This window comes from Triticum aestivum, chromosome 3A (assembly GCF_018294505.1).
Source record: "Triticum aestivum cultivar Chinese Spring chromosome 3A, IWGSC CS RefSeq v2.1, whole genome shotgun sequence".
NCBI lineage: Eukaryota > Viridiplantae > Streptophyta > Magnoliopsida > Poales > Poaceae > Triticum > Triticum aestivum.
The window spans coordinates 309,196,434-309,209,655 of NC_057800.1; positions in this window are offsets into that span (position 1 = coordinate 309,196,434).

Genomic DNA, 13,222 nt, shown 5'->3' on the forward strand with positions numbered 1-13,222 from the left:
TTTTTTTATCACATATTTCATCACAGAAATATCAAATACTTCAACAAAATAGTACAACAACAAATAGTTCAATACAAATTATATAGTTCAACAAATAAAAACTCATATTTCATCACACGTCACGCCCGGCATCGCCCTTGAGCCTCCATAGATACTCTATCAGATCTTGCTGCAGTTGATGATGCACCTGTGAGTCTCAGGTCTCCTGACGCATACTGAGATAGGCAGTCCAAGTTGCCGGTAGCTAGTGATCAACTTCGGCTAGAAGACCCTGCCTGTAGTATGGTTCAGTGTCAAACACTGGGTCTTCTTGCTCACTCTCGATGATCATGTTGTGCAAGATGACACAGCAAGTCATAATCTCCCACATTTGATCTTTTCACCAGGTCTGAGTGGCGTACCGGACAACAGCAAATCAAGATTGGAGCATAGCAAATGCCCGCTCGACATCCTTCCTACAAGCCTCCTGAACCTTCACAAACCAGGCGTTCTTGCCTCCTGGCACAGGGTTTGAGATCGTCTTCACAAATGTCGACCATCTCAGATGGATGCCATCAGCTAGATAGTACCCCTTGTTGTAGTGTCGCCCATTGATCTCGAAGTTCACCGGAGGAGAATGACCTTCAACGGGCTTGGCAAAGACAGGAGAACACTGCAACATGTTGATGTCATTGTGAGTTCCTGGCATACCAAAGAAGGAGTGCCAAATCCAGAGGTCTTGTGTGGCCACCGCCTCAAGTACCACACTGCAACCGCCTTTGGCGCCTTTGTACATCCCCTGCCAAGCAAATGGGCAATTCTTCCATTTCCAATGCATGCAGTCGATGCTTCCAAGCATCCCAGGAAATCCTCTTGCGGCATTCTGTGCTAGGATCCGAGCAGTGTCTTCCGCATTGGGTGTTCTCAAGTATTGCGGTCCAAACACTGCCACCACTGCCCGACAGAACTTGTAGAAACACTCTATGCTGGTGGACTGGGCCATGCGCCCATAGTCGTCGAGTGAATCACCGGGAGCTCCGTATGCAAGCATCCTCATTGCTGTCGTGCACTTCTGGATAGAGGTGAATCCAAGGGCGCCGGTGCAATCCATCTTGCACTTGAAGTAGTTGTCGAACTCCCGGATGGGAATTCACAATCCTGAGGAAGAGCTTTCGGCTCATCTGATAACGGTGCCGAAATGTTTTCTTGCCGTGAAGTGGAGCATCGGCGATGTAGTCGGAGTAGAGCATGCAGTAGCCTTCGAGACGATGCTGGTTCTTTGCTTTCACCCGCCCTGGCGCCGAGCCACCTCGCCGCGGCTTTTCATTGCTCGCTAGTAGCTGGGCGAGGGCGGCGAGCACCATGAGATGCTCTTCTTCCTGGACGTCGGCCTCGGCTTCCTCCTCCAGCAATGCGGCGAGCGCTTCCTCGTCATCCGAGTCTATCGCCGAGGCAGGCAAATCGCCGAACAACTTGCGCCCAGTGGGCGTGTCCCCGCCGCTAAACTGCCCCTCCGCGGCCGGAAACGGCGGCCGGAAATGCCCAGCTGCCGTTGGAGGGGCGCCGTGCGGCGAAGCTATGCTATTTTTCCGGCGTGGAATGGCTATCTAGTGGTGAAAGGCGGCGGGCGGCTCCGGGATAAAGCTACTGGCGGCCGAGGGCGCGGGGGGTGGGAGGCGAGTCAGGGAAGAAAACCTTGACTTTTCCCCTGATGGCGTGGGCCAGCCGCGCTTTTCCCTTGCGCCGGAGCCCCTAACTGCCCCCCAGTGCGCCGGGTTCGGCCTGTGACCGCCGGGCGGAAAAAAGGCCCGAGCCAGCATTTTTGGCGTCCTGGGGGCGCGACTGGGCCGTTTTTTGGCGCCGGCGCACCAAAAACGCCTTGGGAGGGCCTGTTGGGGGGCGCGGTTGGAGATGCTCTTACATGCTGAATAACAAAAAAATGGAAAATATTACCGAATGCTCCTATTTCTAACAGGATATGAGCCAGAATTAAGTGAGAATTGTGGCGAGTGTTCTACGCAATCAACTTCCATTATCACATGCGAGAACCCTCAAAGAGAACCAAATGTGTTGAAGATTCCTTTATCACAGATTAAAATAAAATAAGAGTGTAGACGCTCCACCATCCGGTTCCTACTAGTACATACCTGTATAGTAGTACAAGTAGTACTACGTAATACTAGTACTTGGAGTAGTAAACTTTGTGCTTGGTTGTTCGCCTCTTCGGAAGTCGAACAATAATGGTACTAGTACAGTGCATGCTTCTGGCAATCTGACACCAAATTAAATATTGCGCCTCCACCGCCTGAGCGAGGGAGAGCTTGCATTAGTCAAAAGATTCTCCTTGTCCTACGAGCCACCGCGCTCAAGCTTCTCACATCCTGCAAGCTTCTCCTGGTTCGGCAAGTTGACGGGACACATCAAAGTAATGCTAGTTGATACTGCCTCCTTTCCGGTTAATATGGCTTAATCTGAAACAACATAAATACATTGTCGGTCACTGTATATTTGTAAAAATACGGTCAGTGGGCTTCATAATACGCTCATTGCAGTGAACATATACATTTATTGTTGTTTATATGGTAACTAGCTCACCCTGGCTGAATATGTGTGTGCATGCACGTGTAAGTTGAGCACTTGAGCATGACCGTGTGTGTTCTGTCGTGTGCTCGGACATGCATGCATTAGGGCGTCACGCACGTTTTTGCGTCCATGTGTACATGTGACTGTTGCATGCAAGCACGAGCTTGTAGCCCCTCACATTCAAATGTTCATAAGTCAATGCTTTGTCAAAACGTTACATGCAAGGTTTAATCATTCGTTGTTCACGCATGCATTCCCGATATTATTACATTGGTAAAGACAATTTCTTGAGGAAAACGAGCCCATGAGGTGAGTACAAAGGGGACCAATAAGCGAGGATGGAGGATGTATTAGTAGTGAACCAGAAGGAGGGAGTAGGTACTAGTAGTACTACGTAACAACGTGAAGTAAGAAAATTCCTCTATGTGCATCCTGTCTACATGTCATGCAAGAAAATAGAGATAAGTACAAGTGAGACTCAGGAATGGTCATACACGTAGGGGGAGTATGTGTAGGGGCCACTCAGGGGCTATCAAATCACACAGTAAGTTAGTCGGAAGAAGCAACCATCATTTCACTCTTAAATGACACATACACAATATAAAATGGTTGATATGGAGAGAAAAAGAAAACCGCTCCACTATATATACACTAGCAGGAGCCTAAGCTACAAGCCTGCTTGCTTGGGTTGCTCTCTTTACAAGCATAGAGCGACGGTGGCCAGACTGCTGGTCACAGATCCAGCCTGATCCAGTCACTGGGGGAAGGGGACGATGTTCTACGTAGACGCGGTCGACAGCGGCGAGGGAGAAAACCCACAGTCGGTGCATCCTGATCAGGGGTCCCGACGGTATGGGCTGATGCCGCCTCCCAACCTCCCTTCTAGCTACACCCTGACGTCCCAGGTACAACTTCCTTTTGGAGCCGGCTTGCTCCACTACCGCAGCTCCCCACGTAGCTCCATCTCCATGTGGATCTTTCTCTACTTCACTACTAGAAAAAGGGCTATAGATGGGATTGACACTAATGGCGCACCAGACAAGTGGTGCGCCATTAGTATATACTAATGGCGCACCACCTTTTGATACGCCATTAGAGTTGAAACTACTAATGGCACACCTGGCCCAGGGTGCGCCATTAGTATAATTTTTTTTTGAACTAGTGCGCCTGTCCAAACATACTAATGGCGCATCCAGACACAGTGCGCCATTACTAGTTGTAACTAGTAATGGCGCACCGGTCGGAAAGTTCGCCACTAATGTTGTTTTTTTTATTATATTTTTTATTCCTTTTTTTGCAAAACTACTAATGGCGCACTGTTCCATCGTGCGCCATTACTTGTTTAAACTAGTAATGGCGCACTGTTGAACAGTGCGCCATTAGTATGTTTTTTTATTATATTTTTTATTCCTTTTTTTGCAAAACTACTAATGGCGCACTGTGGAACAGTGCGCCATTAGTATGTTTTCTTTTTTTTCTTTTGCAAAACTACTAATGGCGCACCACCAGAAGGTGCGCCATTAGTAACCTGGATTACTAATGGCGCATTTAGAGTTGGTGCGCCATTAGTAAGTGGGCAGCAACAAGATATTTTGGACAGCCTCTCCTACCCACACTCACTTTCTCCCCACTTCATTCTCTCCACCTCCTCCTTGTCTCGGGTGCCTCCTCTTTTTCACCTCATTTCCACCATAGATTCATTCAATTTAAGTGGTTAAATTACCTTGTTTTGATAGGTAAGTAAGGGGGGAAGCTATATTTATGTTGTTCTCCCTACAACAATGTGCACATGCACTTTTTATGGCCTAGCTAGATCTATGTATGTTCGTGGTGTTGCATATGTTTGTGGTGTTGCATATGTGTTTGTGTTTGGAGGTGTACCGGTATTTGAAATGCGATAGTTGCCAATATTTTGCCGGAATGTTGATTCATTTCCGTTTCGGCGAGAATTTTGGCATTAAGCATTCTTTTTGGTCCTATTTTTAGGGAAAGTCATGCCAAATTTTTTCTTGGTTCTAAAATATCATTTTGCTCTACCCCGCAGGCGACCATGGTCCGCATGATGACCGAAGGCATCGTGAATAGGTTTTTGAGGTCCGCGAAGGCCGAGATGCTTCAAAAGAACGAGACGGAGATAAGATGTCCGTGTCGAAGATGCAAGCTGAAGAGCCTTATTGCGGACCCGGAATCCGGGCAGGTGCGGGACCACCTGCTCTTGCGTGGTTTCATGGATGGCTATCGGTGGCAAGGTGATGAAGATGACTACGAAGTCGTCCATGGGGGCCGGGCAAGAAATGAGGAAGGGCAGCAAGACAACCACCGCGGCTCGGGCGGGCGAGAAGACGAAGAATCCCTAGGAGATGATCACGACGGTGATGCTGTACACAGTCATCATGTAGAAGATGCAGGACATGATGATGAGGAAGATGCCGGAGCAGACGACGGGCATGATCATGAAGATGATGATGCCGGCGGAGCAGACGACGCTGGACCATCGATGGGCTGGGTGCAGGACCCTCATATTCAAGAGCTGCTTCTCAAGCAGACGGATAACGCAAGAGCTGCCGCCCGAGAGAAAGCCAAGATGGATCAACTTGAGTTAGACGCGGTTACTCCATTGTATGAAGGATGCAGGCCCGAGGATACCCGCCTGAAAGTAACGCTCATGGCTCTGGAGATGAAGGTAAAACACAAAATGACCGACGCATGCTTCGACGAGAACATGTCATTCTGGCACGAACGTCTTCCCAAGGGGAACAAGTGCCCGACCAGTTTGGAGGAGGCGAAGAAAATCGTGTGTCCTCTGGATTTACCGCACGTGAAATACCATGTGTGCATGAACAATTGCATCATTTATCGGGACGAGCACGCGGAGTCTACCATATGTCCGGTGTGCGGCGTCACTCGATACAAGAAGAGGAAGAAAGCTCCTCGAAAAGTGGTGTGGTACTTTCCGATCACTCCTCGTCTGCAGCGGTATTTCGCGGACCCTAAGGTAGCAAAGCTCCTGCGTTGGCACGCGGATAGGGAGGAGAAGAAGCGAGAAGATGACGCAAATGATCCGGAGATAGATAAAAAAGACAAGATGCTGAGTCACCCTAAGGATGCGAGCCAGTGGCAAGCGTTGAACTTCGAAGACCTAGAATTTGGGAACGATCCAAGGAACATCGTGCTGGGCGCGAGCACCGATGGAGTCAATCCGTTTGGCAGCCAGAGAAGCACACATAGCACCTGGCCTGTGTTTGTGTGGATGTACAACCTTCCCCCCTGGTTGTGCATGAAGAGGAAGTACATTCACATGAGTATGCTAATTGAAGGACCGAAACAACCAGGGAATGACATCAATCTGTATCTGGGGCTGCTGAAAGAGGAGCTTGACACGCTGTGGAAAACGCCAGCCAATACGTGGGACGCCTCAGAGAAAGAATATTTCCCTATGAGAGCCGCGCTGCTCACGACGGTGCACGACTATCTCGGTTACGGATATGTCGCGGGGCAGGTGGTCCACGGATTTTCTGGATGCGTCAGGTGCATGGATGACACAATGTACTCGCCAGCTAGATAGAGATCCCGGGTCTTCGAAAACCGTGTTCATGGGACATCGAAGGTGGCTTCGCGACGATGACCCATGGAGAAAACGCAAGGATCTGTTCGATGGTGAAACCGAACCCCGAGGACGCCCGCGTACGAGGAGCGGCGAGGAAATAGACGAGCTGTTGAAAAATTGGAAAGATTGCCCACTGCCGGGAAAGAAGCAAAAGGCGCCAGAGCCGGGAAAGAAGCGAAAGGCGCCAGAGCCGCTGGTGAAGGTATGGAAAACGAGGTCTGTTTTCTGGGACTTGCCGTACTGGAAGATCCACCGTGTGCCTCACAGCCTTGATGTAATGCATATCACGAAGAACGTGTGCGAGAGTCTGCTTGGTACCCTGCTCAACATGCCAGAGAGGACCAAAGATGGGCCGAAAGCAAGGGCAGACTTGAAATCAATGGGCATCAGGCAGGAGCTTCACGCTATATATGATGATGATGATGATGATGATGATGATGATGATGATGATGATGATGAGGCGAAGCAGGACATGGAAAGTCGTCGCAAAGGAAAAAAGGCCAAGAAGACCGGAAATGACTACCCTCCCGCGTGCTTCACTCTAAGTCAGGAGGAGATCGAGCAGTTTTTCACCTGCCTCCTAGGAGTAAAACTTCCTTACGGTTACGCGTGGAAGATAAGCAGATACCTAGACCCAGCGAAGCAGAAGTTCAGCGGGATGAAGTCTCACGACTGTCACGTGCTGATGACGCAGATACTTCCAGTTGCAATCCGCGGGATCATGGACGCGCATGTCCATGAAACGCTATTTGGCCTATGCAACTTTTTCGACGTCATCTCTCGGAAGTCTGTTGGCGTGAGGCAACTCAGAAGGCTACGGGAAGAGATCGTGGTGATACTATGCGAGCTTGAGATGTACTTCCCGCCCGCATTCTTCGACGTTATGGTGCATCTGCTGGTCCATATCGTGGACGATATCATCCAACTCGGGCCAACGTTCCTGCACAGCATGATGCCGTTCGAAAGGATGAATGGTGTCATCAAAGGATATGTTCGCAACATGTCACGTCTAGAGGGAAGCATAGCCAGGGGATTTCTGACCAAAGAGTGCATCTCCTACTGCACGAATTATCTAGGCATCGAGAACCCCGTTGGTCTGCCCATCAACAGGCACCTCAGCAGGCTCGCTGGATGGGGTCACCGTGAGGGTAGCCGCGAAATGCATGTCGACTTCCAGGGTCGACTCACCGACTTTGAAAGAGCAAACCTTGGGTGGTAGAGCACAAAACCTTTATTAAGAAGACGTACAATGACCGAGGCCAACAGAGGATGGACGGAGATATACTCAAAGAGCACAACTCATGTTTCACGCATTGGTTCAAGCAGAAGCTTCTGTCGTACCCTTTACATGAGGATTCTTCCGCGGAAGAACAACTCATATTCGCCTTGTCATAGGGCGCCGAGCACAACCTGATGACCTATGAGGCGTACGATATCAACGGCTACACATTCTACACCGAGGCCAAGGACATGAAGAGCGATGGTTATCAGAACTCCGGGGTAACGATGGAATCCTACACGGTAACGACAAGGACAGATACTACGGAAGGATCGAGGAGATCTGGGAGCTGAGCTACGCTGGAGAGAAGGTCCCGATGTTCCGTGTCAGATGGGCGAAGAGCGTCCTAAAAGAAGACCAGTATTTCACCACCATGGTTATACCCGAAGCCAAATCCAAGACCGCGGGCGCAAACGTCACCGCGAAAAATGAGCCATGGGTACTGGCTTCCCAAGTGGACCAATGCTTCTTCATTACCGACCCGTCAAAGCCCAGTCGTGTTGTCGTGAGGAGAGGCAAAAGGAAGATCATCGGAATGGATGGAGTAGCCAATGAGCAAGACTTCGACAAGTACGGCGACCCGAGGATCGAACATGATGACGATGATGAAGTAGTAGCATACACCACAAGAAGAAGCAGGACCACCCTACCTAAAGGACGTCCGTTCCACAGAAGAACTCCATTTGCGAAAAAGAAGGGCAAGAAGATTGTGAACAGATAGCTAGCTAAGATCGATTGTATTTAAATCGTAGCCTTCATTTCTCGATTGTATTTCATGGGCACTTTTTGAACTATCATGAATATTTTTAAATTTCATGGACACTCGATCTCGATCCCCCTCCATCTCAATCGCTATCCCACCTCGCCAGATCCGGTCCCCCTCGTCGCCGAGCACCCCCGGTCCACCGGCCGCCGCCACCGACCCCCCGCACCCCTCCCGTACTCAACCACCGCCGCCGACCCCCCGCACCCCGTGCACCCTCCCCCGCTCCACCGGCATTACTGTTTGATGATATTTTTTAAAAAATTATTACTGTCTTATAAAAAAAATATTACTGTTATGATTTAAAGAAGTTTGAACATATTTAAACACAAATAAGTATCAAACAACATTTTAAATGCATAAAAAAATTGTGGAGCCTGGGAATCGAACCCAGGACCTCCTGGTGTGAGAACTGGCTGCTGACCAGTCGAGCTAGTAGAGGGAACTTGGTGTGGATCAGGTCAGGTGGAAGATAACCTGTTGGCTCGAGCAGAAATCAAAAAAAATACTAATGGCGCACGAGGGTGAGGTGCACATTAGTATGGATGTACTTATGGCGCACCAAGGGGTGGTGCGCCATTAGTATTGTGCCCTCGCCCTCGATCCCCTTCCCCCCTCCTATGCCCGGCCCAAACCTATCCCCTCTCTCTCCCTCGCCCTCGCCCTCGATCCCCTCCCCCTTTCCTCTCCCGACGCCGCTGCCCCGCCGCCTCGACGTCGCCCCGACGCCGCGACGCCGCCCCGTCGTCCTCATCTCCGCCCCGACGCCCCGACACCGCCCTCTCCTCTCCCGACGCCGCCGCCCCGCCGCCCCGTCGTCCTCGTCTCCTCGGCGCCGCTCTCCCCATCCACACCACCGTCGCCGGAGCACCACCACCACACGGACCTCGTCGCCTCCCGGACCTCGTCGCACCACCACCACCCGGACCTCGTCGCCCCACCCCGTCGCCCCGTCCACACCACCGCCCCCGTGGGGTCCCCCTCCTCCTCTCCCCCACACCACCGTCCATGATGCATTTATTTTTCTAGAAAACTCCATATATTTCCTTACATGTAAGAAGTTTAATACTAGTTTCATAGACAAGTTCCTTTATTGGAATTAACTTTGTTGCTTAAGTTGCAAAGAATATGGGTCAATTTGAAGTTGCTAAAATTTTTTGTCCTAGACTTATTTCTGTCTCCAATTTTTGCCCGGTAGATATACATTTCTGGAAGACTTCCCAATTTAAATTGTCTTGACACATCTTGCTAACATGTAAGATCCACATGACAGTTGACTAGGCACCAAATGAAGTCATATTTGTATCTAATATTATCCATAGAAATTGCTAATGGAGCTCGAGCTACATGGAGCCTGAAATTTGATATTTTTCAAAGTTATAATTTTAAGGTTTCAAAAAATTCTAAAAAATGCACACATACCTATGGATTTATACCATTTGGCTGTAAAATACACAAATGTGCGAGCTAGGCAATACTAACAAAATCATGTATTTCTAGCACATGTACTATTCTCTATAGAAGTACATGATTTTTTTTGTACAACTCACATGAAAACTTACTTCATAATGAAATTTTACACACATCTAGTATACATCTATAAGTACTTGTGTATATTCTCAGATGTTTCTGAAACTTAGAAGGTCAATTTTTAATAAAATTCGGGCTTCATGGAGCCCGGGAGCCAAAAAGCCTCACTTTATACTGGCCGATCGTTGTATGCTCATATCAGGTTAGGAATGGAGTGTTTAGAGAGCCATTTATCTGTCTTGGTGTAACTGTCAATTTTTTGACGGATGGCTATGGTAGAGTGTGAACGTATCAGGTGCACTGGCTCAATTCATGCACCAAATGCATTTGTGTTGTATGAGCAAAAACTGAGGGATATGGTCACGCTAGTAGATGGATTGTTAAAACAATGCAGAATAGTCCTTTTATTCCATCTCTTGCTGCACATCCTGCTCCAGTAGGGAATTGGCGTCGACAACAAATCCAACTGATACTTTCTTCTTCCTCAGATTTTTGGTTTGATCCTGCAATTCTTGCTCTTGCAGCTCATTTTGTTAGCCATTAAATAAACAATAGTAACAGAAGGAGCATACTATCTAGGGTGAGGATTGTATGAAGTTCCTGATCCATCAGTACCTTATTTCTGAGGTCAAATAGCTCATCAAGGAATACCTTATTCTCCAAAAATATGCGGCTTTGACATAAGAAAGGCATAACCACTAACAACACTGTCATATATAGTGAACCTAACTATATAGAAGTTTTTTCTTAAAAGTTGAGCTAAATCCTAACTACAGTGGATACATCACCATTTAGATGCTCTGAAGTAGGTTTTCACTAAGAGAATTCAAAACTAAGACATGTTCTTAAACTGAAGCAGTATTTGTATCACAGAAAAAGTTCTGAAGCTGTTGAACCTTACCTTATGTAACAAGTTTTTTGCCTTCTTTGACCTGATATGCTTGACGATATTTCTGTTTGATTCTCAATTTGATCAAGCTACTTCATGCTAAGTGGACCCATAAATACACCAAGTATATTGTACTACTATGACTGAGAGCTGATAAATTGGAGAAACATTGCAATATATATACAACAAGTAACTGTTCTGCCCCGTCTCTGTAAACTAGTACAAAGTAATCCTTGATGTTCAGACCCAAAATTTAAGCATCAAGTTTGTTCGACAAAAAAAGGCAAGGAACATCATGAACAACTCTCCATGACTTAATTTTCCTATATGCATTGGCCTGTACAGCAGGTTCACTTTTCCTATATGCATTGGCCAGTACAGCAGGTTCACTTTTCAAAACAAATTAGAGCAGACCTCATACACCCAAGAAAACCTGAAAAAAATGAAGTTCAACCCCTCACTTTTCCTATATGCATTGGCCTGTACAGTTGGATTTGTTTCTGATTTTAGTGTTTTCAGTCTATTTTTCTATTTCTGCTTTAACATAACGGAATAACTAATGGTGGCTGCCTAATGATGACAGACTAAGTTTCTGATTTATTTTCTTATAGAAGTGTAGATTCATTGGTAGCAATTGTTTTCAGTGTCTCATGTTGCTTGTAGTGGTTTGTCCAAAATGTTGAATGATACTGCTTGGAGATGCATATATTGTTTCACCTCTTCACATGCCAATGTATTTTCCATGTTGTGATGGAGGCCTTTTTTGCCTTGTCCACCCGAGAGGCCCTTGAGTTTGCCGGAATGTCGATTAACTTCCGTTCCGGCAAATTCGGGTACTCCATATGTCCTATTTTCAGCAAAGGTCATGCTGAAATTTTCCGTGAATTTTAGCATGACTTTGCTAAAAATAGGACATATGGGGTACTTGTGACTAATGCATGGGCCGGGGTATCTTAGTAGTTAATTAAGTAGGATCAAGTGCCCCGGCGTACTTGTGACTAATGCATGGCTTTTAGGGTGCCTCGGTGTCGATAAAAACCGAAATGATGAAAGCTTAGGCTTTTAGGGTGCCTCGGCGTCGAAAAACCCTCAATGATAAAAGCTTAGCTTTTAGGATGCCTCGGTGTCGACAAACCCTAAATGATGAGACCATGATCTTGTTCCTTGACAATAACCAACTTTTTGACCAAACTTTGTTCCTATTTAGAGAGAAACATGGCCAACAACGATGAGGCCGGGGGTTCGGGCGGCAAGGCATTCTGGAAGCTGTCCCAGGAGATGGAGGAACAACCTCACTTGTATGAGGACGCCGCCTTCCCCACCGATCCTGAGACCACTGATGGTACCGCCGAGGATGACCCCACTGATGCCACCACTGATGGTGCCGCCGAGGATGCCACCACTGATGATGGCGGCGCACACACAGATGGCAGCCAACCGAAGAGGCAACGGAAGGACCGGCGCCCGACCGTGCTCCGCACCCTCAAGGAGGAAGTTACTGAAGTGGACTCCGACGGGAATCCAACGGCGCCCGAACGAATAGTCAAGGGGTACTCGCTTCAGCTCGGGTGCATTCTCCGGAGCACCGTCTCGATCAACACCGAGAACCTGAGGCATCCTGACCGAGGGAATTTGCGCAACCTCCTCTTCACGAAGCTGCACGAACGATACAAGTTCCCCGCTGAATTTGAAAACACAAGCCTCAAAGGGAATAAAGTGAACAATGCTGCCCTCACGAAGATGAGCAAGGCCCTGTCTACTTGGAAAAGCAATGTGAAGAGAATGATCGAGAAAGGTGAGAGTTATGAGAAGATCAAGGAGAAAAATCCTTCGATCACCGAAGATGACTACAATGACTTCAAGATCAATTGCTCGAGCACCGCAAACTCCGAATCAAGTAAGTGGGGGAAAGAAATGCGGGAGCTGAACTTAGGGGAACACACACTCGGTCCCGGCGGTTACAGAGTGGCGGAGCCTATATGGGACAAGGAGGAGGCGGACCGTGCCGAGCAAGGCCTACCGCCCCTCTTCGATAAATACGGTGACAAGCAGACCAGGAACTTTGTCAGGGCCCGGTACAAGAAGGACCCGAAAACAAAGGAGCTTACCACGGATCCGAAGACCAGGGCGCTTGAGCTTGTTCTGGTAAGGAATACACCCCCGCGTAATTAGCTCCATATGGTCGCATTCTAATTAATGAAGCCAAATTTCTAAATGGTTCACATTCCTTCCGCAGGCGACTGAAAGCAGTAGCGCGGGGTCGACTAAGAGCAACCCTTGGGACACCACTCTAAATAGGGCGTTGAATGTAATGAAGAACAAGGATAAGCTCAGTAAGCCGACGTCAGCTGGTCGTGTGGCCGGCAAAGGCTTGTCGACAAAATGGTCGTCATACTATAACACTGGTGGGCGAAAGGAGAAAAAGACCAGCTCGGAAAGCAAGGCACGTGAGGTTCAAGAACTCAGGGCACAGGTGGCGCGGATTCCGGAGATTGTCCAAGAGCAAGTGCAACAACAACTCGGAGCGACGATCACCGCCATTGTGCCTACCTTGATCCAGGGGATTAGTGCGTGGATTGCGGGCGGCCAACA